Raw genomic sequence first — 27502 nt, 5'->3', positions numbered from 1 at the left:
GTGCCCATATCTTGAATCCGGATAGACATAGCAGGTGTCTTAAGTTTATCTCGAAAATATTTGCTTGGCGTTTCACCAGATATCTTAAGTAATTCTTGTTTCGAGAGAGTGGCTCTGCAAATCTCTCCGAATTACGTTTTATTAGTTCACATATTGATCTGATTGTTTAATTTTAGGGTGAGGGGACTATATATATATATATATATATATATATATATATATATATATATATATATATATATATATATATATATATAATAAGCTGAGAACGAGCAGTACAAAATTAGTATCTAAGCGCTTTCGACTTGTAATGAGTCTTTTTCAAAGGCAAATACAAAATATAGACAATACAAACAAATAAAAGAGACAAACTGTTGTCTTAGTAAAACTTACATGACTATGACTTGTTGCGGATGCTGAAAGATATTTTATGTTGACACAGAAATCCATGAACCAAAGCGTCATCTGTTATTTTATGTAAATGTATGTACGCGCAAATTATATCCAGTATATTTAATGGTAAGTGTTGTAATTACAGGTTATTTGGTGGCTAAAAAGCAAATTTAGAAAATTATTGAAAAGTGAAAGTTCTGGCTGCAAAAAATAGTTTCATTTGTGAACGGCTGTTTTCACTAGTGTTCATGGTTTAAACCGCTTTGTTGGCATATCCATCAAGATTCCTTTTCTTTAATGCTTTTGGAGCTCGATTTGTGGTTGTGAGCAATTGCTAAATGTGTTATATCACTGAACGTATGGCCATGGGAGGAGACGTGTTCTGCTACTTGGCTTCTGTACTGCTTCTTTGTCATCCATTCAGATCTTTGAAGGTTGATCCTTATGTGTAGTTTTTCATACTGGATGCTACATATCGTACATGTGTTGTGATCAATTACATTCTCTGCTTTGCACGTTTTGTTTGCTCCATGTTATGTTCAGGTTTTCTCTAGTCACTTTGCTAGAAACAGTTATGGTTTCTATCATATCTTGGACGGTTTTCCACCTTTTATCACCGGATTTAAACTTTGAAATATAATTTAAACCAAGTAACCTACAAGAATATGGTTTCTTGTAACGATACTGGTGCACTTTCCTTGTTATTTATCTGCAGTGTGTATCAAATATACAAAGTTGTGAAAAACTTCGATATTGAACAGCAAAATCCTCGGTTACGCGGTACACACACTGTGATTTATTTAATGTGTTGTTTTAGTAGTTTTTTCTTAAACACACTATAATGTTCTTAAAATCGATTATTGTTAATTAAATATAAAAATATCCAAAGGTTTCTCTCTCTCTCTCTCTCTCTTGATCGATCGGCTAAAATCAATGAAATGACGAACGTAGGTGTTTAGTTTATGTCATCCCGCGGACGTATGAATGATTGTAGACGGTTCATCAAAAATTGACCAAAGGATGAAAGAGAGTTTTAAAGTGAAGCCTATGTGTATGTGTCTGCTTGCATAACTTATGCGTGAAAATGATGCTAATATTATCTTGCATCAGATCGCTGTATACACACTTTATATTCGACTTCTGACAGAAGTAATACAGTGTTTCAAATTATGTTCAAAGCTTGTCGCATTCATCCCCGCCTTCCAATAATATCCCCTGCCTAAAAGACTGACTAATATAACATTTATAATGGGTTACTCGACTATACACACATCGTATGTAACATCATCGCACCTCATATACTTTTGTTTCCCTAACTGTGAACCATATTATCCTCCTCGCCCTAGGAATTTGGAAGCATATTGCATAAACGAATAACGAGTTGGATGTATGCCGCTTGCAATCCGCTCACTCCATGAACAGCGGGGTCTATTTTATGTGCAACGGCCTCTTGACATCTAAGCATGTCATTAGAAGGTTAAACAATGACAGCGAAAACTCACATAAACGTGTCAGAGTTTGGATTGTCCGTTCTTGGAAGTTAGAGTGTTATATCACTGACCAGAATTGCTCAAAATGATATTAATGCGAATACAGCAAGTATTTGTATATAGCTTCTTATCAATTCCCTTCAGTTTAACTTTGACTGCGGTCCACATTAAATATTTTGTTATGTACCAATGAGATCAAGTACCCAACGTGAGTATCGCTTTAATTATGACTGTAAGTCTCCAAAACTGTGCAAGGAAGAATGTGTTTATGTGTGTAAGTGTTTCATAAACTATCAGTGAAGGTGGTATATATATATTACCCCGTATCATATTCATATATGTAGAGCTTTTGGCTTCAAGGGTGGCGGAGGTATTACGATGTCTACTTTCATATGCTTGTTTTGTAAAGAAAATGATGTGAGTGACAATTTGCTATTCATATTTTCAAGTTGCAAACACATTTATTCAGCTTTGGGTGCAAGCAGTCTCGGATAACATTACTTGTGTCATTATTTGTAAAAGTCAACGGCATGCCATACTGGTTAGACGTCACTGTGTGTTGACCCGTTTTCATATGAAGAAGACAACATACTATAATTCAACCACAGTAAAGAGTAGTCCCATAATGAGAAATTTCAAATAATAAATAGTCTCTTCATAATTCGATACAGCACAAATATTGATGCTGAAAGGAACAGTTCTAGATGCAAAACACACACATAGAAAATAAAAATGTATGTACAACTAGCTGCATTTTCTTACAGACAACGAATAACAGAGGTTATTGCAGCCAGAGAAAGAAGAAAAGCAAAGCCCAAACCAACCCAAGCAGAATAATAAGAGCATACAAATGACATCATCATAAGAAAAAGGTCCATTTGAGATAGGGTTGGCATAATCCAGGCTACACCGAGGAAAACACCAAAAAATCTTCTAAAACAAAACAATATAAACACAAACAATGACAACCCCACAAACCAAGAAAACGAGACTGAAACGGTCCATAGCGATTCCTAGTAAGTAGTTGTGAAGAATTACCAGTAACAAGCCACACCAAACAGATGTCAATAGCGAAACAAAAATATGGAGAATTAATGCAAATAGAGAGACACACAACCAGGAGGAAGAGAAAACACCACCTCATAAACTATTGAATGATTCAAGAGATTATTACAGGTTCCATTCTACAGGTGAGGATAAAACACCACCACAAACAAAGACAGGAAAACTCGAGTTTGTATTTTTCACTAAACATTCAATTGAAATAAATTATATATGGCATGTTTATCCACCGAAACACGTACTTGGGTGCCAGCAAAAGGGTGAAAACGCACTTTGCTACTACTACCTACGAGACAAATCGCAAATTTGCCACATCGTAGAGGAGATCACGTGATTCATCATATTCAACGGGAGTTAATTAAATTCTTTTAAAATGCAATCTGACCGACCTGCCGAAAGGGAAACAAAGCCACGAAACTCCTATACATATTTTTACTGATAATTATATTATTTGTAACTGTCAAGAGATACGTAAGCATATATTAATAAATTATATGCAATCGTACTCTCATTAATATCTTAGAATAGACCGTATCTACATCAAATCCAGCTATAGACAATCACTACGATTTACAGTCATGAATACGGACACTTAGTCACAATCGTGTAGCAGGAATTAAAACAAACCATATATATATATATATATATATATATATATATATATATATATATATACATAACACTCTACTCAGTTAAACTGTCATACGAAGTTCATATGCATTAGTTTACGATCCTAAGTTCTCGGTCTTCGAGGTGTCTGTACGTAAGTCTACTATAGTCAATGGACCGTTGTATACCTCCCAAGTGTTGCCAAATTGCGGAGCACTAACAATCCCGCAGTATCCATCTACTATATGACAATATATGGGCGTTAAGTATTTGCATACTTCCGAAGGAGAACAAAATACAAACTTCGCAATATCCTCAGCTCCAAGTGAGTTTTGAACTACACACTAAAGAGTGAATGAGAAATTGTTTTTATAATTTAGATACATAAACTGGGAAAGTTTCATGAGGTGCATGGAGAGGGCGGGCTTACGTATTATTCCTTAACAAAGAGTTTTGATGTGCAGCACATAAATATTAGAAACGTTTTATTACCTTTAGTTCATTCAAAACCTGATGTTATCATTGTCTGAGTATAAATGGTTTATCGCGACATAGTTCGCGCATAAATTAGACAGCATATAGAAAGCTAATAGAAATGAGAGAGAATTATCAATACAGTGCAGTTCTAAATACCTTTATCAGAGTTTCGCCGCTGAGCTTAGATATCTCAGAGTGACGATGTCTGTTTTAACAAAACTGACTACGTGAGCGATGCACGTATACTCCAGATGTAACCAGCAATTATTGTAGTAGTTGTTGTTGTGGGGTTTAATGCCATTTTTCAGCACACGATAGGCTATTCATGGCGGTCAGTATTGTTGGTGGAGGAAGAACCATGGAAAACCCAGGATAGAACCACCAACCAACGAGAAGCTACTGGCAACCTTTCTCACATACCCATATTGGTTGAATCCGAGACTCGAACCGTCGCAGACAGAGGTGAGATGGCAATGATCCGTAACGGAGAGCGCTTTAGACCACTCGGCCACTCGGGGCCCCATAATTATTGTAATATATTACTTATTGATATAATTCTCCTTAAAACAGCTGAATTAAAACTTGACCGCACAAGGACGATGAGTCAACAGTGATCTGTACTTGACAAAAGAATCCAAGAAGTGTGTTTTGTTTGCATGACTTCTTCTTTTTCGTTATCTGCTAAATCGGGCAGTCTTTGTATTGTTGAAAGGAGAAGCTGATAACAGCGATACTGCCAACGACGACAACAAGGAAGAAAAAAGCGAAACAAAGTGAAGAACCAAACCTAGTCATTGGATGCAGCCTATTCTATTAAATCAAAATGGCTCCATCATAGACCACCATTACTTCTGCCAATGCTACGACTACTGCCGTCTTATACTATTACCATAGTGCACTCATCCTCAAACAATCTATATATTTATCTATCCATCCACCTACCCATTTTTCTTCCATGCGCAAATCCATAAATACACTCATACAAACATTTATTAACGAAGTGTGAGGGATGTTGAAGGGAATGTGCATCCATGATAAACATTTCGAAGCTGTTAATGCCGAGTTGATATTGTAATCTTGGCGTTAAATAAGGATCTTTTATGTGCAAGCAACTGACCCAGATTATGGAAAGATATGTTATCAGTAAGCAGTGACATCAAGTCAGGTGACGTAACCTGAACTAATACTATAAGGAATACCTTGAGTTGATCTGAAGTTGGCAACACACATTCATTTGTTCCGCTTCGTTTGGATTGCACCCTGACCGTTTTGTAAGGTACTGTGATGTCTATTTTTAATTAGATTTTCACGCAATAACAATGTCTGTATATTAGGCATATAATTCAGCAAATAACTACTTGACAAGAATATTCTACCCCTTTATTATTTCAGTGATAAATTCAAGAAGACGTAGTTGATTCAGCGTTGATTACATTTAAATTCAATTTCAGCTCCAAATTCAATCCTCGGAAAACATTCTGCCTCGCAAACATAAATTAAAGAGGGATATCACTGTGCGGGTGAGCAACTTTGTGGATAGGATTAGAAAGGAATAACAATATATATAGATATACACTATAAACTTGACTAAGGCCGTATATGTTTTGGACCCATTAAATAATATATGCAAGTAGGACTTCTTTTTCTTCAAAAACAGATGGCTGAGTTTAAAAATGTGACACTCACTGGATAAAAAGAGCTCAAATTGCAGGCTCCATCGCCAGTGTATAATACCATCTACTCCATCTACAATAAAATGCGAGATTTTTTTCTCAGCATGTTAACCAGTTGCAACCAATAGTGCTGTCATGTTTTTAAACTCGATTATTTGAAATTCCCATAGTGACTGATGGATGTTACTAATCGATACATCGATTAACCGGATCGTTCGCTCGAACAGACTTTTACCATGGCCCCAGAGAGTTTTGCTAATAACATTACTACAGCACAGATGCCTATAATTGAAATAATTTGCCGATCAACGTCAACAAAAGAACACAATATTCCTTGTCAAACACAATATTATCCAATACCATTCAATTATAATTACAATAGTAGTATGAATAACTAAATTCATACGATGCATTTAAAGTAGCTAATTTTATTCACATTTCTACTTCGTCAGCAAAATTATACAACTGATACGTCCGATTATCGTAACAAAGACAATTTCTCTGATTGAATCTTGATAACAGTGACTATATTGTATGTGTGATTCCCAGTATCGTGTTATCAAAGGACATAACTCGAATCTTCACAAAAATTCGACCATCCAGACGTTCGGTTAAATTGTATGACTCACTGCGAGTCCTGATAATCGACTTTGTATTGTATATGTGATTCACAGTATCGTCTAATCGAAGGCGCATAACCTCGACTTTGAATTTACAAGATTCAAGGGCTTTGGGACATTATATGTCATTATTCAAATATCTTGATACATACGTGTTTCTGGTTTTTATGATAACCAGCATAAAACAATACAACCAAATAGTATATTCTGTAAGGATGAAAGGTCAGCTAATTTTAATCCAAGCGGGGGATATTAGTTGTTGCAAATTGAGATAATAATATCCAAATTTAAACAAAATGTTTTAGATTTATAAATGCCACATTACTTGCTCACCAAGGCCCATAATGCAGATTAGTTTATTCAATATAATCAACCTTTAGTCCTTACGGATGGGATCATAGAATGGAATGTCAGTACTTACCTTGTCACATTAAATAGAAAGTACCGGTCTTAAACACCGAATTGCGCCCACTGACTGAACACCCCGACCCAATGTAAGGTATCGTGCTTAAAAACACGAACAGGGGAATAAAATCCTCTATTTTCTAAATTTTTTTTTATAGAAATCTAATACTTTGGAACAAGCAGAACGTTCAAAATAAGAAATGCTTTAATTTTAGTGATGAATTTCTATTATCCCATTAATGTAGTCAGCAATTAAATGGATATTGCATAAAGAGGCATTTATTGACTCGTTAATTGCAACAGCAAATCAGCAGGCACATGTATCTCCATAGTTGAAATCCCTCAAATGTTTTGCAGCTACAATCATTTATTTTTCTTACGGATTTCTAATCAGTCGTACGAATCAGGCATAGCGTCACTTTCTCATAATTGTGATTTTATTGATATATTCCAAACACGAGTAACCATTGGCAATATCTGAACTACTGAGCACTCATAACATAGGGAAAAAGATATCGAGCTGTAAGTTAATATAATAATATTCTTAATTCCATTAACAAAGGGACAAAAGTTTAATTAAAAACGTTCAAAATCCGTTAATTTTCGTTAATTCAGAAGACGCATATGACTTAATTTAAGATTAGTCTATAAACAAAATTTGGGATGATATATGACAATATCAAATATGATCAGACAAAACAGATGCACTTCATTACTTGGTCTCAATCGACCTTAAAGAAAATTCTTACATTTTTTCAATAATTCTTTGTTTTAAAGTTTCTAACTTATGATGACCAATTCCTTTAAATGAATAAATACGTTTCTCAATAACGGTACGGTGTGTCACGAATATCGGATTAGGGACTTTTTAATCGTTAAGGCAGAGATCACATTCTCACTATTGCGAGATGATTTAAAATATGAAGTTTTATTGTGCTGAATCATTCATTATTAAAAGTATCACTGGTATTGAATAAGCATTTTTAAGGGATTGATTCCTTTTCTTAATTATAATTACTCGTTGGAATGAAAAGGCTGCAAAATTCATTCAAAAAAGTATTTGCAATATATAAAAGCTGTACGGACAGCATTCAAGGACAATATAATTTATAACAAAATTTGGTTTACTGTGAAACCATTTAAAGGACATTTGGATTTAAAACATGTGCATCAATACATTATTGTTATCATTTTGATATCATTGGATTACTTGGAACTATTTAACTGATATAACATTTAGGATTTAAGGAGATAATAAAGTATACTGTATTAAATAATATCACTTTTTCTAAGTAGAAAGGAACAATATTTATAGAATTTCTACATTTGAATGGGAAAATATGAAGGAGTCTTTCTCTGAAAAGTACTGCACGGGGAACTTGCTGAGTGCAATATGTTTCTGAAGAAAGAAAAGAGTTCATATTTCCCGATTACAAAAGTTTAATTTCTGAGTCATATTGTCAATGAATGCGAATGGATTTTGTTTCTATATTGATCCAACGCAGTACTTTCAAATAGACGAAACAGCTCGCATTAGTTCATTCTCAAACAGATTTAAGCAACCAAAACCTAAAGAGTCTACTACACAAGTATACATAGTTTTTTGACAAAGTATTCCACACTTGTCGTGTATGTGCGTGCAACATGAATATGTTCAGTATCATAAAATACTGCACGATTCTGACAGTACCCTGGACAGAGACTCAGGACGGTAGCCAACATAAAGATCATACAATTAGATCCTGCCCCCTTGTGTCCTCGAGTCAAGCACGTGACATATAGAACGTCTGGTTTGCTCAATCTCGGGGAAGACAAATCAGTATGATTATTAAGCTACTATATAATTCAGAATTTTGCATTAATGAAGCTTTTCACATTTGTTAGCTGAATTAACAATATCCTTCATTTAGGCCGAGATGGTGATAGCAGAGAATTTGAGCACCTCTTAGATATTTAAGTTAAATGAAAGCAACTCATCATTATAATGTTGAGTTGTATAAGCGTGATAAGAAACGAGAGTCTTGCAGTACGGATCGTTCATGTTTTTCACCATTTAGGAGATATATGTGTCTTTTTCTTGACATATTTCCGTTTGAGCCTAATTAACGTCCGTTTTCCATTTCCATCACCCATTTCTCTCTCACTGCCTTTGTTCCCTCAGTTTGTTTACATCAGGATGAACAGCATGTAAAATATGCTAACACCTAAAACGGGGTTAATTGGATGTTTTTCTTTCCCGAAATTAAACTATCTAAAGTGAAATCCTCACACATTCTCTAATTAACTTCGAGTTTGGCAACCAACACAAAAAATATATGCATTTATAATAATTATGGCACTGGTGGCTGTATAATCGTCTTTTGACAACAACTTTAATAATAGGCGACTAAGCGGATTTTAATCATATCATCTGTTTTATTAATCATTACTAATATGACCGAAGAAAACAGTGTCACCCACGGGGAGCGATTGTTCTTGATTATTCATTAAATTCGTGCTCGTCCTTATTCCGGAAAAACCATTCTGGAAGTTTGCGGTTATTTAATTATAAAACATATTGATCACGATATATGTTGACATGTTGAAGACAAACCAGCATTTATATTTTGCTAACAATGCATTCGCTATGTTCTTTGCCTGGCTTCATATGCAGAAGTTGTGACCAAGTTATTGGTGAGCGTCTGTAACAAATACGATACAATGTGTGTGCGACCCATGTTGAGTTTCTAGACGTCAAGGGCTTGGGTTTCTTGTACTTGATGGCAGCATTTTTTCAACGTTTGACGCGTACATAGATATTCGTCCACATTCGACATCTGGTGGGAGAAACTAAAGATCAGCCAAGTCCTCACATCAAACTGTTCATGGAAATCAGTGTTTTGTACTTGGTAACGGTGGATGGTCAATTGCGTAAGAAAAAAGGATTCCATTTCTTTGGAACATCTTAAGTGATACATATTTTACAGTGGTACAGCTGTATAATCCATCACAAATGATATATATTCATCTTAGGTGTTTCGCTTTTCATACCTTATGTGTTTTTCTAATACAATATATGACTTTTATCTAATACATCTGTTGTTTTTCATCCTGTAACCTCGCTGAAAATAAAGTAGTGATTACAATCAGTACATACTTTATCTGTTTAAAAGACGCTTCCTAGAACAATACATGCATCTTAGGAATGAGAATTATATCACAATTTATTTGTCTTTTTCGTTTGAGCATTGCACGGAATTCAAATACCATTTCGTCGGTGGGGCTTTCTAGATCTGAATTAGAGTTGATTGCAAAGAATTCGGACTTTTCTACTCCAGAACTACAGAAAAGGACATACTCGATTATGTCAAATACCTGTTTAATATTCAGATACAGAAGGTTTGTTCAGTTGTATGAATTATTAGAGAATTGTTGAATTGAGTAAAAATACTTGGCCATGTGTAGTCTTGCCAGACTGTAAGCTAATACCCAATGTCAAGAATGAAAAGCATCTCCAAACAGTCTGTCATGCAAACTAATTTTGATAGATGTTATACACAAAGATGAACACAGTGATGCACATATTCATTATTATTATTATTAACACTACAGTTACACTTTTCCATACGACCATCTTGAAATAAATGTACTCTTTATATAACAACCTTCTTCTGTCCTTTATCATATTGTTATTATTATTAGTAGTAGTAGTATTCGTAGTAGTGTTGTTATTGTTGTTGCTGTTGTGGTGTTGGTGGTGGTACTGGTGCTGATGGTTATATTAGACATCTTAAAATATTGTTAGCACTGTCAAGCTGATTAAAATGCAGCATCATTAATATAAATATTTTCTAAAAATGATTGATATAATTCTTTGTTGATAATAACAGTTTATTAAACTATAACAACCATTGCAAATACTTCATGGTCACCTTGTTTCCAATGCATCAAACCTATCGCCTTTGTTGTCGGTAGACGCCAAGTGGATTATATATGACGTTATTTATTCTGCATTTAATCAATACACTTTTAAAATACTAAAGCAATCCTTTATTATCATTATTGGATGTTATTTACTGCAACGTTCCAATCAGAACTGATTCCTGAGCTGACATGTGCTTCTTTTATAGTGATATGAAATTACAGTGATATCTCTTAATAGGTTACATCCATGTTCAAATAAATATGTTAGTCCATGTAGTCTTTTCCCTTTCTTTGCAGAATGCATCAACATAGAAAATTGGTGACTGTTGAGTACACATCGAGTCAGACCGGGCTAAGGTCGGTGACGATTTCTAAATTTAAACTTTCAACTGAAGCACGCAACAATACAACAGATATGGTAGTAGCATATTCTCGCTATTAAAACTATATAAACTAAATCTCAATGATTTTATCATATCCAACAATGTTTCCACTCCTAGCGTGTACGTCATCCATGCAAATAACTGTAATAAAAAACAAACAATTTAAAAACCTTTGTAAATAATGTTTATATTGATTTAATAAATTGTTCAAAACGATATATCATCCAAAAACAACAATTGGAGAATTAAGAAATGATTTAAATGGTTATTTTTTAATGCGCGTTGTGAATGTGTACATTTTTATAGTTGTACCCTCCAGACCCAAGTGGGAACTTGACTATTTAAATATGCATCCACGATAAAATGAAAAATTACGAAAGTATTGCATTCATGGTGATGCTCAAAATAAAATACAACAACATCTTTGCAGAACGACTGGAGAATGCACAATAAAATTACAATGTAAATTGTTTAAGTCTGCGTACGCAATCGCACGGAAGAACCTTTACAAAAAATATTTTTTATTTTAATTATGATTTCATTTCTTGTTTAAGTCTATTCTGTCATCTAGGTCAAGAGGACATTCAATTAATTTATAACGATGCTAGACCAATTGAAACTGATATATATCAGCTATCACCGCCGCGCAATACGAACAGCGATACATTTTTAAGCAAATAAAGTGATTTCATACGAGACAGACTCATCTGTAATAAATAGGCGGAACATCTTCCTTCCGACAACATAAGACGGTCTTGTTCTAAAATATCCTTACCGCGCACCTTTCGGTGTATATTAGACTTGAAGGAGATAGATAGATAGATAGATAGATAGATAGATAGATAGAGAGATAGATAGATAGATAGATAGATAGAGAGAGGAATAATCAAAGTCTTTCATTGTTCATCGCTAACGATGCTTGTTACGTTAAATAGTACTGAAGAATCTACAATAACACTCTTATGCCGACGTTGTTAATAAGACATTAGACAAAGGCATCATGTCTGTGCATATCGAAATTTTGGACTCCAGTAAGTATACATAGCACTGGGAGTCCCTGCAATAGACAATACGGTTCTATATGCAGGTTACTTACTGTAAATGATTACAATAGAACACTACTGTACTAATGATGTTGTATTAGGGCATTGTTTAGATATGCGCTATAATGAAGTGTCCATTATCCGTATATTTGAGTCATAGTAGAATACAAATTTTATTTATATACATTGTCAGTGTCTATATTAGTCGCATGACTTAGCAATACATATTCTTACGATTGCATCGTTTATCCACAGGTATAGTTGTGCGCGAATGGGCATAAGAGGTCAGAGGTTCATTATCATGTACTTTCATCCTCCTCAGCAAATATACGCATGAAAGACTGCCAACATGAACTTTCCTCGTGTGGATGAGTGCATTTGTAGGTAGACACAATCTTGACTCATACATGTGGATGAGTGCATTTGTAGGTAGACACAATCTTGACTCACACATCTACGAGGAAGAATCACTTTATCATCAACTTAATGACAGCATAAATACTGTTGCCAACAGCTTTTGGACGATAAATATGCATTATGCGGACATTAACAAAATTCCGAGGATCGTAAGGGTTTCGGCAGAATGGCTCTCATATTTGCGTCTGATGGCGAAAACAACTTTGACACTCACACAGATAAATGATGTCTCGTGTGCTGTACTTCCATCATCCTGATAAAATTTAAACAATATTTCAATGTCTATCTACATTGCCTTTCAAAACTATTCATTTTGTGGAATACGACGCCCCATCTCCAAAAACACCAAAAGTAAACAAAAAGCTAACAATGCTAAGCTGCTCTTTGAAACCATGTACATATTAAAATATATTTGTTTTCCCTGTCATGTCCTAATCGGTTCAAAGACTGTGCACTTGCCAATTTTACAGAAACTGAACCCTACTCGTCTGAAATTTACAGTTCATTTGTTTTAAATTCATTTTCCAAATGTGTTTCTCCAATTTTCGTAAGTACGCCCATTTGGTAGCTTTTTCAACCAAATGCAATAGAACCAGACCCGTGCGTAATATGTGGTGAGTGAAAACGTTTCTTTCGTGCACAATGTACCTTCACTTGTGCTGTTGGTACTCTTCATTATGAATTTATTGACAATTATTTCAAACGTTCATCTGAAAATGGCGGCAAGAATTAATACAGTAACCTCAAGTCCAAGAACCAATACCAATAAAATGGCTTAAAGACATATCACGGGGTTGATATATTCCATATCTTCCAAGTTACCTAATGAAGCAATTATTACAACAATTCCGTCTCTGATAATCATAAAGATTGTTCCAGTTTCCACCAACGTTTACAAGCGCGTCACGAATTAATGCAGCAACATCAAGTCCAAGAACCAATACCAAAAAGATGGCTTAAAGACATATCATGCGGTTGATATATTCCATATCTCCCAAGTTACCTAATGAAGCAATTATTACAACAATTCCGTCTCTAATAATCATAAAGATTGTTCCAGTTTCCACCAACGTTTACAAGCGCGTCACGAATTAATACAGCAACGTCAAGTCCAAGAACCAATACCAAAAAGATGGCTTAAAGACATATCATGCGGTTGATATATTCCATATCTCCCAAGTTACCTAATGAAGCAATTATTACAACAATTCCGTCTTTGATAATCATAAAGATTGTTCCAGTTTCCACCAACGTTTACAAGCGCGTCAAGAATTAATACAGCAACGTCAAGTCCAAGAACCAATACCAAAAAGATGGCTTAAAGACATAGCATGCGGTTGATATATTCCATATCTCCCAAGTTACCTAATGAAGCAATTATTACAACAATTCCGTCTCTGATAATCATACAGATTATTCCAGTTTCCTCCAAAGTTTGCAAGCGCGTCCAGTTTGTGAGCTTGGTCAGGCAAAAACTAATGCATATATGACAATGGCAAGCAGAACAGCTGCAAACAGGATATCTTGCATCATATATATTCATAGTCTAATTCCGCAATTATCCAGAGGTTCTTCGCGTTAGGTTGTTATATCGAGATGCTTATTGGAATCGATTGGGCTGTACATGAAAAACTTATACTGCCACTCCATCTCAAAAGCTGTGACGTAATCAAATGCAGGATGATTTTTCCAGTAACATGATCGATTCGATGCGAAGTACCGTTTGACTGAGATGCCGAAATAAACATCTCGAAGAAAGCTAAAGCAAGGGCCGCTCTAATGCCTTGAGTGATGAGTAATGTTCACTTACACAATTAATACAACTCCAAAAAGACTAAGGGAAATTATACAAATTCAGTGGTGCGAAAATCAACATAGGTGACCAGGTACTAATTTGCATGTTCCGTGCATTCTACACAAGAAAGCAGCAAGCTGTAGAAGGCAGAGGGAAATTTCATCCCTAGGAGATGTTATTTTGTGAAAAGATACAATCTTGGAAAATGGAAACCTCACGGTATGCTGAACTTTATGACATAATAGTCATGATTGTAAACACCCCGGTCTCCTGGAAAAATCATATATATGGCGAATCATGTATTGCTTCTGATGGCGAAAACAATTTGGAAACTCACAGTGATTAATGATACACAACTGAGTTTCTGCAATACATGCATTGGATCTTAGATTTTATAAAACACGATACTTTTTCTTAGAGATAAACAAATACAGTGGTGAAAAACCACATCAAATGTGCATAGCCCATACAAGTAGACATAAAAAAAATGTTACATAATAAGACACATTAAATGTTTGGAGCTATATTATGGACAATAAGCAATAATATAACAATTCATTTTGACAACTATGTATACATACTTTGTTTCTATCTTTTAAAACACAGTCAATGTTATAAGAAAGACAGTCCAGGACTTTTATAATTTATATTTATTCATTTATTTATTTAATTTTGAATACAAAGAAATGAAACCGCGTGCATATAATATATTAAATAATTTCAAGGATTATCAACCATGCCAATGAAGTCACATACGTATAAACACGTATGAACCTATGTTAGATTCATACTAATTTAAAATATCGAAGGACACATGGTTTGTGTAGACTTTGCATATCAATACATACGAAGCAAATTATTATTCTCTTACTGACCAGAACGTAAGCGAACTGTTTCAAAGGAACAATGTGTATCCTTGCAGTTTTATAGATTTTTAAGTGCTAGATTTAAGACTACTTGGTCTTACAAAATGTGTAGTTTGTATATTGTGGTTCGTGTGCTAGGCGATAATCAGTTGCTGAAATATTTCAATTGCCTTACAGTTAATTGAATATTGGCACACCTGCGTTTAACAAGACGAGAAAATTCTACAAAAACTATCGGCGATTTGATTAAGCTGAGAGTGATGGAAATTATACAATTTCAGTCGTGCGAGAGTCTACATAAGGGAAAAACGACTAATTAGCATGTTCCGTGCATCATGCAGAAGAAAACAGGAAGTTGTAGAAGGGTAACGAGAAATTAAATTTTGAAGAAATATTTGTTTGTGAAAATATGCAATCTTGGCACTTAGAGACGTACAGTTAGGCTAACTGTATGACATAATAGTTACATTTATGAAATCCCCAGTCTCCTCGAAAACCAAATATACAATATTCGTACATTAACATAATTGCAAAGTTCTTTAGATTTTGTGAAGATAGTCCTCACTTTTGCTTCTGCTAGCGAACACAATTGGGACAATTGCACAGATAATTGATGATACAACTGAAGTTCTACAATACATGCATTGGATTGTAGGTTCAACAGCACAATATAAATTGTTTTTAACGATAAACAGTGGTGAGAAAACATGAATAGTTCATGAACCGTGACATAGACAAATATAACTCTAGTCTGTATTTCAGTAATAAAATAACAATTAATTTAGACAGTCGGGTTTATATGTTTGTTTATTATTATAGATTATGGGTCATGTTGATATGAAACAAAACACAAGACACTCCCCATAGAAATTGTAATGTATATTGATATGTTTGTATTCGAAAATCAAATCAATTAACGACAATGTCAGGCAGCAATAACTATGTGTGAGATTACTGACCAATATACATTTGGCATATTATTAACGGAAATATAGACGAAAAAGGAAATGGGTCAGACTATGGATAAACCTGCAATACATACCAAGCAAACATTCCGTCTGTTATGTGTTTCACTGACTACAACGTATACAATCTATTTCAAATAAACCATGTTCTCCCCTGCAGTTTAATAGATTTTAAATGGTTAGATTCAAGACTTATTTATCGTAAGAACGAGGAAGATGAGACATCATGTCTTGCCATTTGTCAGCTAGGTGGAAACCAGTTGTCGAAATCGTTTAACCAAAATGTCTAGTCTTGCAAAATAGAAAGAGACAACCTAAAATGCTAATCTGCCTGTTCTAAAACATTCTTGTGACACAGTTCTGACTTTAAATACAGATATGTCGTCATCAAGCAGTGATCCTTGTATTTGATCATAGTCATTTATCCTTTGTGTTTGCATCTGTAATCATCGAATTGTATTAGTTGTTTTCAAAGTAAGACATGAAATATTAGATAATGGCGATTGTATAGACTTATCAAACTGCATATATAGAGAGAACAGCTACATTATGGGTACCATGTGATAGTAAGGAACCATTGTCGTACTTACTAAAATAGTGGAACTACAATATGTTAAGCGCAACCAATCACTATTTGAGAACGAATGTTGTACTCAGACGGTCATTTTAAGAAAAAATCATGCAAACTGCTTAATGGTGCATGTGCCAGAAGGGGAAGTAATGTGATATTGTTTTCAATAACATATAATCTCATGAATCCAAGGACAATGCGAATGATACAGTTGTCATTACTCACATGACTCGAGCTTACATAATAATGTTCAATTCGAAAAAAGAATGCATTAATGTGGTGATTATACCAATCGTTGAATATAAATATGTACATCCTATTTCATTATCGAATTAAAAATGACGACTTAGAAGGTCATCAGTGTTTTAGATGGTGACATAACAAAATCTAATTTGAATTTGCTGAACAGATTCTGAACGAGTGAAAAAGACGACAATAAATTTTGTTATGCAGTAGAGCCCACAAGTCAACAAAAGTGAAACATTCTAGTATGTAGCGGCTGCAGTTAGGATGACAAAGAAATACGTGTGGTCATTGTTATGGATAGTTGATTAAATGTTTCAAAAGATGGTCACTAAAAACCTCTGTAATTCCTGATGCACCTCTGCCCTTGTATCCAATGGGACATTTTGTTGTTCAAGCCAAGAAGAGATGCATTTCTCCGGTGACGTCGTTTCATCTGGTCATTAGGAATGGAAATATCAAATCGCGCACCAAGAATGGAATGATCTATGTTTCAATGTTACATATCTGTAAGTTTAGAGAATTATAAACATGGAGTTAAACATTGTCAAGAAAATCTTGTAACTCGAGGCTCACAATGAATTCATAACTGTATGATTTATATTACAACATAAATGAGTTACTTTAAGTTGCTTATCTATCTCATATGTTGTTTCATGTAACGTATCATGTGTTCCTGTATGTATTCAAAATTATTCATTTTTAATTCTCTTATATTCATTATTTCCCGTTTTCGTTATATTTATTATTAAGTACCTTATACCGTTTTGTTTTGCAGATAATATGCTTCATTGTATTCTTTAATATGGCATTGTTGTCTTTATAATCTAGTATATTCTGCACATTCTTAAAATAATTAGAATGCTTCCGATTGCAAACTCTCTCAAGCTTCTTTGATTACATTTGGTGCGTAAAACTACAATGTTTAAATACATTAGAGGCCAGGCCACATTCGTTTTTCCGGTTTTTCACATTTTTCTTAAAATCATCGGCAGTAACATCTTTACAAAACGAAAATAGATTTTCATCACTAATTGACATGTTATATGCTATCTGAACAGTATCCTTTCTCGCTGCTGCCTCGAAAATCACATACAAATTGTATACGAGTGAATTAGAAATAAATGGTGGAATATAAGCAATAAAGTTATATGAATAACACATTATATATGCAGGTGCCCTGTATTTTCCTTAATGATATTGATTTCGGTTTTTAGGAAATATTGTTAGAGTATCTACAGATCTGTGTCTTACATTTGTCCGTAGTTTTAACTGGTGTGTTAGGATTTCAGACTAGTTCATTTGTTTTAAATTCATTTTCCAGTGTTTCGATATCTTGTATATACTATAGACATTTGTCAGGCCAGTGTTTTAATTTGTCAATATTATTTCTTTGAAATTTTACCATATGATCGCTAGTTAGTCTTTTAAAAGAGATTTTATTGTATAAAAAGGTCTTTCATGGTCACTATTTTGTACATGTAGGCAGATATTGTATTTTTTTTCTCATCTGTTACTTATATGTATAAAGTTTTATTTTTCAAAATATAGAGTTATAACAAAAAACATGTTTGAAAGTATATACTGTATCTAATTATTTTTGTAAAAAATATGTCTGTAGTTCATTAAACGTTTCTTGAACTTTACTTTCCTTTTTCGTGACGTCAACATACAAAATTAGCACTAAATAATCCACCCAAATTATAAGTTAAACATAGAAATCAAGGTGAAAGCTTACATATCTAAATATTTCATTGTTCCACCTATTGCGTTGAATACGTTTGTTCCAACTTCTTTAAATAAAGAATCAAAGGAACATAATAACGCTAACGAGTTTCTACTTGATCAGGTATATATCTATGTTCATTTCGACATTTATTAGACCAACCCTATAGCTTTCTTCTAACAATTACTAACATTAGTCTAGTTCATAATTTGTGTTAATTAGCTTCGTATTAAAGACATTTTTATCCTTTTTATAGTTACGAGACCCTCAATAATACCAGGCAATACTACTTCCTTTTGCCCAATTAAACAAAATGCCACCAATATTTCGTTACTTTTCTTATTATGCCACAACTGATACGACCTTTGCCACAGCTAATGCAGCGATTGCACCCTATTGCAGTTAGAGCTACTATGTGCATTTTGTGATAATTATATCGTACCACATTATTTCGTATTGTTAAGAATGTTGTACTTTAGTAATATTTTTCAATGATAAATCCAGTGTAAAATGCATTCTTTGTAAATAAACACTGATGCTCTCATGGCACATTTTATATAATGAGCAAAGTATTTATTTTGTGGCTGTATTATCTTATTTTCGTATCGCTTGCTTGACTAAAAAGTGGACAAATAATGAAAATATTTTGGATACAATTTATAATGTTAGTAACAGAGTCTTTGAAACAGAATTGATAGTGAAATATTTCAAAAACTCATCAAAACACCAAACCAATGTGTTAAACTATTAGATGGCTGTTCTAGTTTGTAGGCGTTCTGCAGTAATTCAAATCATATAGTCATTAAACACTATTTATCACATTGTGTATTACAAGAAATTTGTCTGTTGTGTATTACAAGAAATTTGTTTATTGTGTATTACAATAAATTTGTTTATTGTGAATTTGTTTATTGTGTATTACAAGAAATTTGTTTATTTTAGAGAAATAATGGACAAGAAAATATAATTAAGCATCATTAAGAAATGCTATTGTTCGAATTGACTTAACATATATATATATATATATATATATATATATATATATATATATATATATATATATATATATATATATATATATATATAACTGTATAGCAAATATTATTCATTACATTATAGAACAACGTGCACAAATTTATATGTTGGTCATAGTTTGATAAGATTAAAGATGTTCGAGCAGCAGTCGGTTTTTGAGAGATGAATTGTTCCTCGTTAATATTACCTTAATAAAGCCTCCTTCTAGCTAATTTTTGTTATTTTGTTTACTGATATTTGAGTGCAAAGTCTAGCCTAGCATAAACGCTTAGGTGAATCTAAATGCAAAAACACAACCTGGTACAATTGTCTAGACACATTCCGTTGGGTCGCATGTCAAATGGGATTTGAGGATATAATCGACTGGTAAAAAAAGATCAGTTTTTACGAGTCTGTAAGTTTATAGTTGTTCTCAGATAAAATCTAAGTGAAATTTATTAATGTGTTGGAAATTACAAAGTACTCATTTTCTTTGAACTAAAACACAACTTTGGGGATTAATTATAATTCATTCAAAGACAATTTGGACAAAATGATTTTTATTTCAAGATATGCAACATTACTAATGTTATATTCAGAGATTAAGGACTATTGGGATTCATACTGACACTCAATATTCTTGAGGTTTTGGATTATGTTTAACTAATTTCACAATACTGTAAGTGCCGTTTGAATTTCGCTTTATATTTAAGGCAAGTAAATTTTAGGTTTCGTTTCACGTTTTTCTGTTACATTGTTATGACCTAGAAGCGTATCATTCGTAACATATTATTATGGATATAAACTAAACAGATAGTCACACTAGCTTAGGTTATCTTTAAAAATAAAAGCATATTAAGTTTGATTAGGTTCAGTTCTTAGGTTTCAGGCAATCGTAAGTGAGTATGTCTGCAATAAAAGGGCAGAAAACGCAATAATTTTATTTGTTTAGACGAACCAAAGGTTTGACAGCTTAGATTAATCAATACATGGCATTTACCACACACAACAACCATCATGGCCACGAGTACTATTAGATACATAGTTGCATGGTTTACATGTTATTTATCATCTAGGGTAAGAATTCTTGATATTCACACAAATTATTAAATCATTTTCACAATAATATATGATTCGCCTGCCGGTTGGATGATTTATCTGTGCGAGATTGCAATCAAGGTTCACAAATAAACGTTGTCGATTTACAAAGTATGTACTGCGCGATTAGTTGCAGCTTCAAAGGATTATCTGAGCTTATGTGTGCTTGTATATATCAATCTGATCCTAGTAGGGATCAATGATTCGAATTTAATCACCAAGCAAGAAAGTACACAGCTCTCAGCCTCATTTGATTAGGAGTTTGACACACCTTTTAAGATTTCGGCAAAGTTGATAGTACGCACAAGTATTCTAGCAAAGACATTAACAATCATTGCGAATAATATGTAGAAATTTATTTCTAAATTTATTCAAGATTAAGGTTTAAGAAAGTCTATGAGACCATAACTTTGAAAATTTTAAGCGAAGATGAAGGGTTAGACCAACAAATCTTTTCATCTGCACGAAACGTGGTTCTAGCTAATAGTATGCTAAAAAGTAATTAAAATTGATGGAGGCATGAGTGATATTTGCTTTGCATAACATATCGTTATCTTCATGAGCGTTATGAAAAGTAGATGTTAATTTCTTTTTTTTCGTCTGTCAGTAAATAAGCAACACATGATAAAACACATGTTTGAACGCTGTCACCAAAACCACTCCTTGCAACATTTTGGGTTCAAGAAAATACCAGTATTTATACTAATCAGGGGTATTAGAAACATATGCTCGGTTGAACAGATCGTGATATTGCTAATAGTTGCCTATGCCCTCCCATATTTGTGTCGAGGTTGTGTAAGATGAAATTTATCAAATTTTACTGCTGGTTGCAGTCTCCAGAGCCTTTGAGGCTTCTCATGGGACACGACAACTATTGATGTGGATAATCACATCATCAACGTTGACTACCTTTGCTTTCCTTAGGAAGTATATTACAATGAGATTGCACATTTCATATTCGCTAAATAGTAATTGCTTAGGTAAAGAAATCATCCGTGTTGCTCTAGGAATAAATCTATCTGGCGTCATAGAAACGTTACCTGCTCAGATAGCTCACATGATAACTAATGTAGATGCTTTGGAATCAAGAGCCCCAAGACCAGCACAATTTTTTACACGGTAAATTGCTGTGTTTCAAGATGGTACATATGAGTTGCAACTTTATTTGACCCTCCTTATAACATTATTCAATAAATGCAGGGCTAATAAGACTATAGGAATTCAACATACGTGTACATAAACGTATATTGTCAAACATATATTGTATTACGTGTGCTTTATTTTATGAACATTATGTAGCTGATTCGAGCACAGGACGTTGTAAAATCCGAATATGACTTTTTTCTTTCTTGGTAACACGTAGCTAGCATATCGCAGATATATATATATATATATATATATATATATATATATATATATATATATATATATATATATATATATATATATATATATATATATATATATAGGGAGCGAGAGAGAGATAGATATATAGATAGATAGATAGATCGAAAAACGTTATATTATATTTGTTCGACGCATGTGCAAAAGCTGTTAAAAAATGTGTTGCTCAATATGTTCGTCATATGTGTCCCTCCTTCCTAACCCCCAACTCCACGCACACATACCATAGACGACATCACTTGCAAACAACTACTTGAATATTTGCCATTTGTTTCATTTAATATAGTCGCAATTATTAAATACACATCATTTTAAATCTGGCATTGCACAAATCGTCTATTAGATTTAATAGTGACCAGATCAATAAACTGTTGTCAATTTGCCTCTTATAGTTCATGTTCCATACACTCATAGATGACTGCAGACGTTTGAACGAATACCTTTGTTATGATTTGTTTTAAAATTTGCGGAAAACTAATGCATTATAAAGGATACATAATGGACTGAAGTTAAAAAGTACACCATTACGAACTATACGAAGGACATTGGCTGATATATAACAATGCATGATATGACTAATATGGTATATATTAATATAATAACAAACTACTAGCTTTGCAGACGTTGTTACCTACGGCATATTGACATACCATTTACTAAACTGTACTTTACTGTCCATGGCAATATATATATATATATATATATATATATATATATATATATATATATATATATATATATATATATATATATATATATATATATATATATATATATATATATATATATATATATATATTATTGCCTCATTTCTGAATGGTTCATCTTAATGTTTACTCCAGAAACTTCAAAACGTTCAAAATACAACTGATCGGATCATACTTAGAGTACCACTATCACAGCACACCTCCCCACTGCTCTGTACCCTACACTGGCTATCCATTCGATCCAGAATCAAACGCAAAATGTGTTCTCTGTGCTACTTTTCGCTGTCGGACTCTAGGACAACATACCTATCCGATATTACCCATGTGTACACAGCAGCAAGATACTTACGCTCCTCTTCTGACAATCGTATACTCAATATTCCCACTATGAAAACAAAGTCATATGGACAGCGTTCTTGTGCATACCAGGGCCCAGCAACGCGGAATGAATTGCCCACTGAACTTAGACACAAAGGCACAGTGATCCAATTCAAGAGTGCTCTCAAAACTCACCTTTTTCGAATGCAAGAACAAACTTAAAGACTGAATAATGGTTCCTACCTTAAATATTCTCAGCATGTTTTTTATGTTTTCTAATTTCATGGTGTTTGTTTTTGTGATCATATCATTATATATGTTTTTATATGTTTTATCTTATAGGTGTTGTCTAATGTTGTAAAGCGCTTAGAGCTTCTAAAGATTAGGCGCTAAACAAAGTCCTCATTATTATTATTATTTACGTAATTGTGACCCTTACAAAATATAGTTTTGTCTGTCGTTCCTACTCGCGTCACAGTCGGGTTATCATTATAACATTTTATCCAGACGCCAAGTGAAGCAAAAACACCATATTACGAGAATAGTGAGATAGAACGTCTGTGGGTAATCACTGAAAATATGTTTCGTTAATATCCAATATTAAATCTTTAAGATCATTTGTTGTGAAAATTGTCGCTGTTTCAGTGGTGTGAAATACAGAGTTAAATAAATTAAGCAATTATGTGTAAATTTGATCTTTTTGTCTGATAAGGGGGTATTTGCAATAATCTTTCACTGACTATAACCCTTTTCTGAAAAAATTATACTGAAGTCAATGTTGCAAAAGAGTGTATAATGTGTTCCTGCAGATAACTATATAGGTCGGCAGAAAGCTTTGAACGAAATTTGCATATGCAACTGTAAATGGAGATAAAATGCCGGTTTAAAACAAACAATACAGGTAAGCAACATTTTGTATTAAGGCAATCTAAACGTTTCTCTTTTACATTCGGAAACCCGTCAGTGGGAAATAATTTATTTTTTATATTAGGGACGCTTTTTAACAAAACGGTACAGTTTATTCTGGTAGATCAAAGGAACACAGTAACAACAACATAAAACATTGCTTCTGTTGCATCAGCTATTAAGACATGTGATGTTATCATCGGGTTCACAGTTTAAATATTTCAAAATATTTATGCACTATTATTGTTACATTGATATGAGATTTGGAATTAGTGATAAGCATAGTATGTGACATGTACACACTGAATTAACATGAACGCATCTGAATTATGTCTATTATAAGTAATTCGGTTATGCTTGCTGATTGGCGATATGTTGTGTATAAAGCCGTATAATGGCCCTATTACGTTACTGCCTACACATTTTCTTAAACGAGTATCGTGTGAATAAATGATCGCCCATATAACGCATCAGGCATTTACGCATGTCTTGTCGGTTTAACTGTTGCAATACCTCTGTATACGTCATGCACATATATGTAGCAGTGTGAAAAAATATCACAAGGATCCTAAAGATGTTCTGACTAAATTATAAACATATTCATCAATTAACGTTCTAATAAATTGAATCAAGTCATAATATTTCAAAATATAATTATTTTTGGTCATTGCAAAAGCACTTTTGACACATTATTGAATGTATCACGTCTCCGAATTGTGAGCGAAGTGCCTTCCTGCAGAACACCCATAGGCAGCGGACCCAGCCTGGCATAAGTGGGTATCGAAATCGCGATAATATATTACGTATTCTACACACTGGCAACTAACATGAGGCAGCTCCCTTTAGATAGATGTATTGATTTACGTCCCTGGTAATATTACAGTTACACAGGTATGTCACGATTCGTGTAATGAATAATTATTTATATTCTATCCATTATGATGTGTCAATGAATTATTTGAAATAATTCCTGGGAGGGCAGCATACATTTCGTACACTAGATATTAAGCACGAGAACCTAAATGACAAGATCGCATTGCTCTGTCTCTAATTACTTTTTACACGTTTTCGGATTAGTGTTGCGGTCCATTGTGCGAGTGTACTATAGCAACGCAACTCAACTGCTCGCTTGTTCAAATAAGTTGTAAAATAATCAATGCTTTTGCAAGGATATTTGCGCTGATAGGGTAATTAATTTTACTTGGTTACTTCTCAGAGTGAGTTTGAATAGCTTTCAAATACAATATCAAATACATTTCTAAACCCCGGCACCAGTGGTGGTAGGAACAAAGTTTGAATTATTTTCAGTGAAGGGATATGTGCTGAGAGAACTCGTATCTCTTATCAAACTTTTTGCACGCGAAATAACATATTGTATCGGCTCGTGTCCTTTCAAGTAAACTTTCAGTAAACGTGTACACTTTGAAAGTTGCAAACGAAATGTACATGTACATGTATAAATCTGTGTGAATTGCCAAAGCCATTTAGGCCACATCAGTGTCCAGTCAGTTTTTAATAAAGTAGAATTACTTTTTCTTGAACTTGCAATCCAATTGCGAAAATGGAAATCTACAGACAGAACATTCAATCCTTTCCACATAAAATAAACGTCAGCTGTAAAATTAACTTGCAGATGAAAAGTTAATTTGCTTTCCGATTCCGTTATATTAAACGAGGTTACAGCATAGTGTATACGTTTACAAGCATTTGCAAATGTTGCGACCTTGGTATTTTACGCATATGAAATTGTTTCCCGGTTTTTCATACTCTCACCACAAAGTTATATTTTCATATATATCTACATACTCATATTCATATATATATATAAGGTATAGGATAACGTAATATGCATTGATATTGTTACATTAGAATGCGTACAAATGTAAATTAAAATCGTATACGTAGAAAGAATATTATTATGCATTTTAGAAGTGTTTCAGTACATCGCTAACTCGGGGGCTTGTAAGAATTCCTGTATCCCTTAGCAGAGGACAAAGTAGAAATTATCAACTTGTGTGACGATGTTCTTCCTCCATATACAATTTCACATCCTCCTGTAGAATTCAGTATATCTTTACTCATATTTATGTACCACACTGTATATCCTCCAACCCTAATGTTATCTATCATACGACGGTCTAGCTCAATGTTAACGGTTTTGGAGAACCAAACGAACATTTATATAAATTGCTGTTTCTAGCTTTCTGGATGTACAATAATAATCTTTCTACAATTCTCCAACTAATCTATTGAGGAGGATTTATTTTCAGTTACGATTTGATTCTAATTTGATATCGCATGGACGATACTGATAACCAATAATGTTAAGAAGGCTGGATGTAAGCTGATGCTAAATATATATCTTTATGCTAATAAAACTATCTCCACACGTGGCTACTAAACATTCCTTTGAAGGCTTGACTTAATACATTTGACGAAAATCTAATAACCCAAATAAATGTGTGCGAAAAATAGTACATTATTATTGATGTGGTTATTATTATTATTATTATTATTATTATTATTATTATTATTATATAATGTGTATTTCTTATATTCATATATCATCCTTTTGAGCCTTTCTATTGTGTTTTTTTTATGTTGACTTTATATGAGACGTCCAAGTACAAATTGAAAAAAGACAATAGTCAATGCAAACACTGTGAGCTCACATGTGGCACGCGACGGTGCTGATATGGGCCTACAACTTTCTCACAACTTGAGAATTATATATACACAAACCACTGTTTTCAGTGCATATATAATGACAAGTGATAGTGATTTGGTGTGTAAGTACAGTTTTAACCAATGGGCGCTCCCACACACGTGCAAAGGTAATGGGCCCCTCCCCTGGCCGATTTCACCTCTAAGAATGTTATAGTCCCTAAAAATGAATAGCTGACCACTACATATTTGCCCCCCGCCCAAACATTATCATGCGGACTCGCCTGTTTGAAAGAATATCAAAATATACACGAAAAATAAAATTAAAATAACATTTCTCTATTATGAATGATCTAAAGATTTAAATTATCACTTTCCAAAAGTGTTTCATTTTATTTGCTCACCTTAATCCTTTTAACATGTTTGTTTGAAAAAAAATGATTTATTGCACATTTGCGTAAAAATACGGCATGCAATGCGTTATTGTCACTACTTCCTTACCACTATTGCTTCAAATATCCCGTTACGTGTGGTAAACGCTGATTAGCGAATCCGAGGAGTGGATCTTTAGTGATCAATTTTATATTTCAGATGAGATTACGCATGTCATCTCCTGTTTTGACTTCATAATAGTGTTTAACGTTTACGCTCACCTAATGCCTCGAAACTTCAATTCATCGTACATTTAAGACATATGACAATATTAATTGCCGTACACTTAGGAAATTACATTACCAACGTTGATTACGT

General features: G+C 33.6%; 1 long non-coding RNA gene across 1 annotated transcript; it reads left to right on the top strand.

Annotated features, from left to right (window-relative positions):
• The first annotated feature begins 5226 nt into the window (after positions 1-5226).
• On the top strand, positions 5227-13534 carry LOC149789575 (uncharacterized). The gene is made up of 3 exons (XR_016423954.1): positions 5227-5307; positions 10930-10989; positions 12314-13534. It is a non-coding gene; the product is annotated as an uncharacterized LOC149789575 (long non-coding RNA).
• Positions 13535-27502: the final 13968 nt, after the last annotated feature.

The sequence above is a fragment of the Sinohyriopsis cumingii genome, chromosome 10, assembly GCF_028554795.1.
Source record: "Sinohyriopsis cumingii isolate HCF-2022 chromosome 10, ASM2855479v2, whole genome shotgun sequence".
NCBI classification, from domain to species: domain Eukaryota; kingdom Metazoa; phylum Mollusca; class Bivalvia; order Unionida; family Unionidae; genus Sinohyriopsis; species Sinohyriopsis cumingii.
Note: the sequence above shows the minus strand (reverse complement) of the source record. Positions and strands in the feature narration are given on the sequence as shown.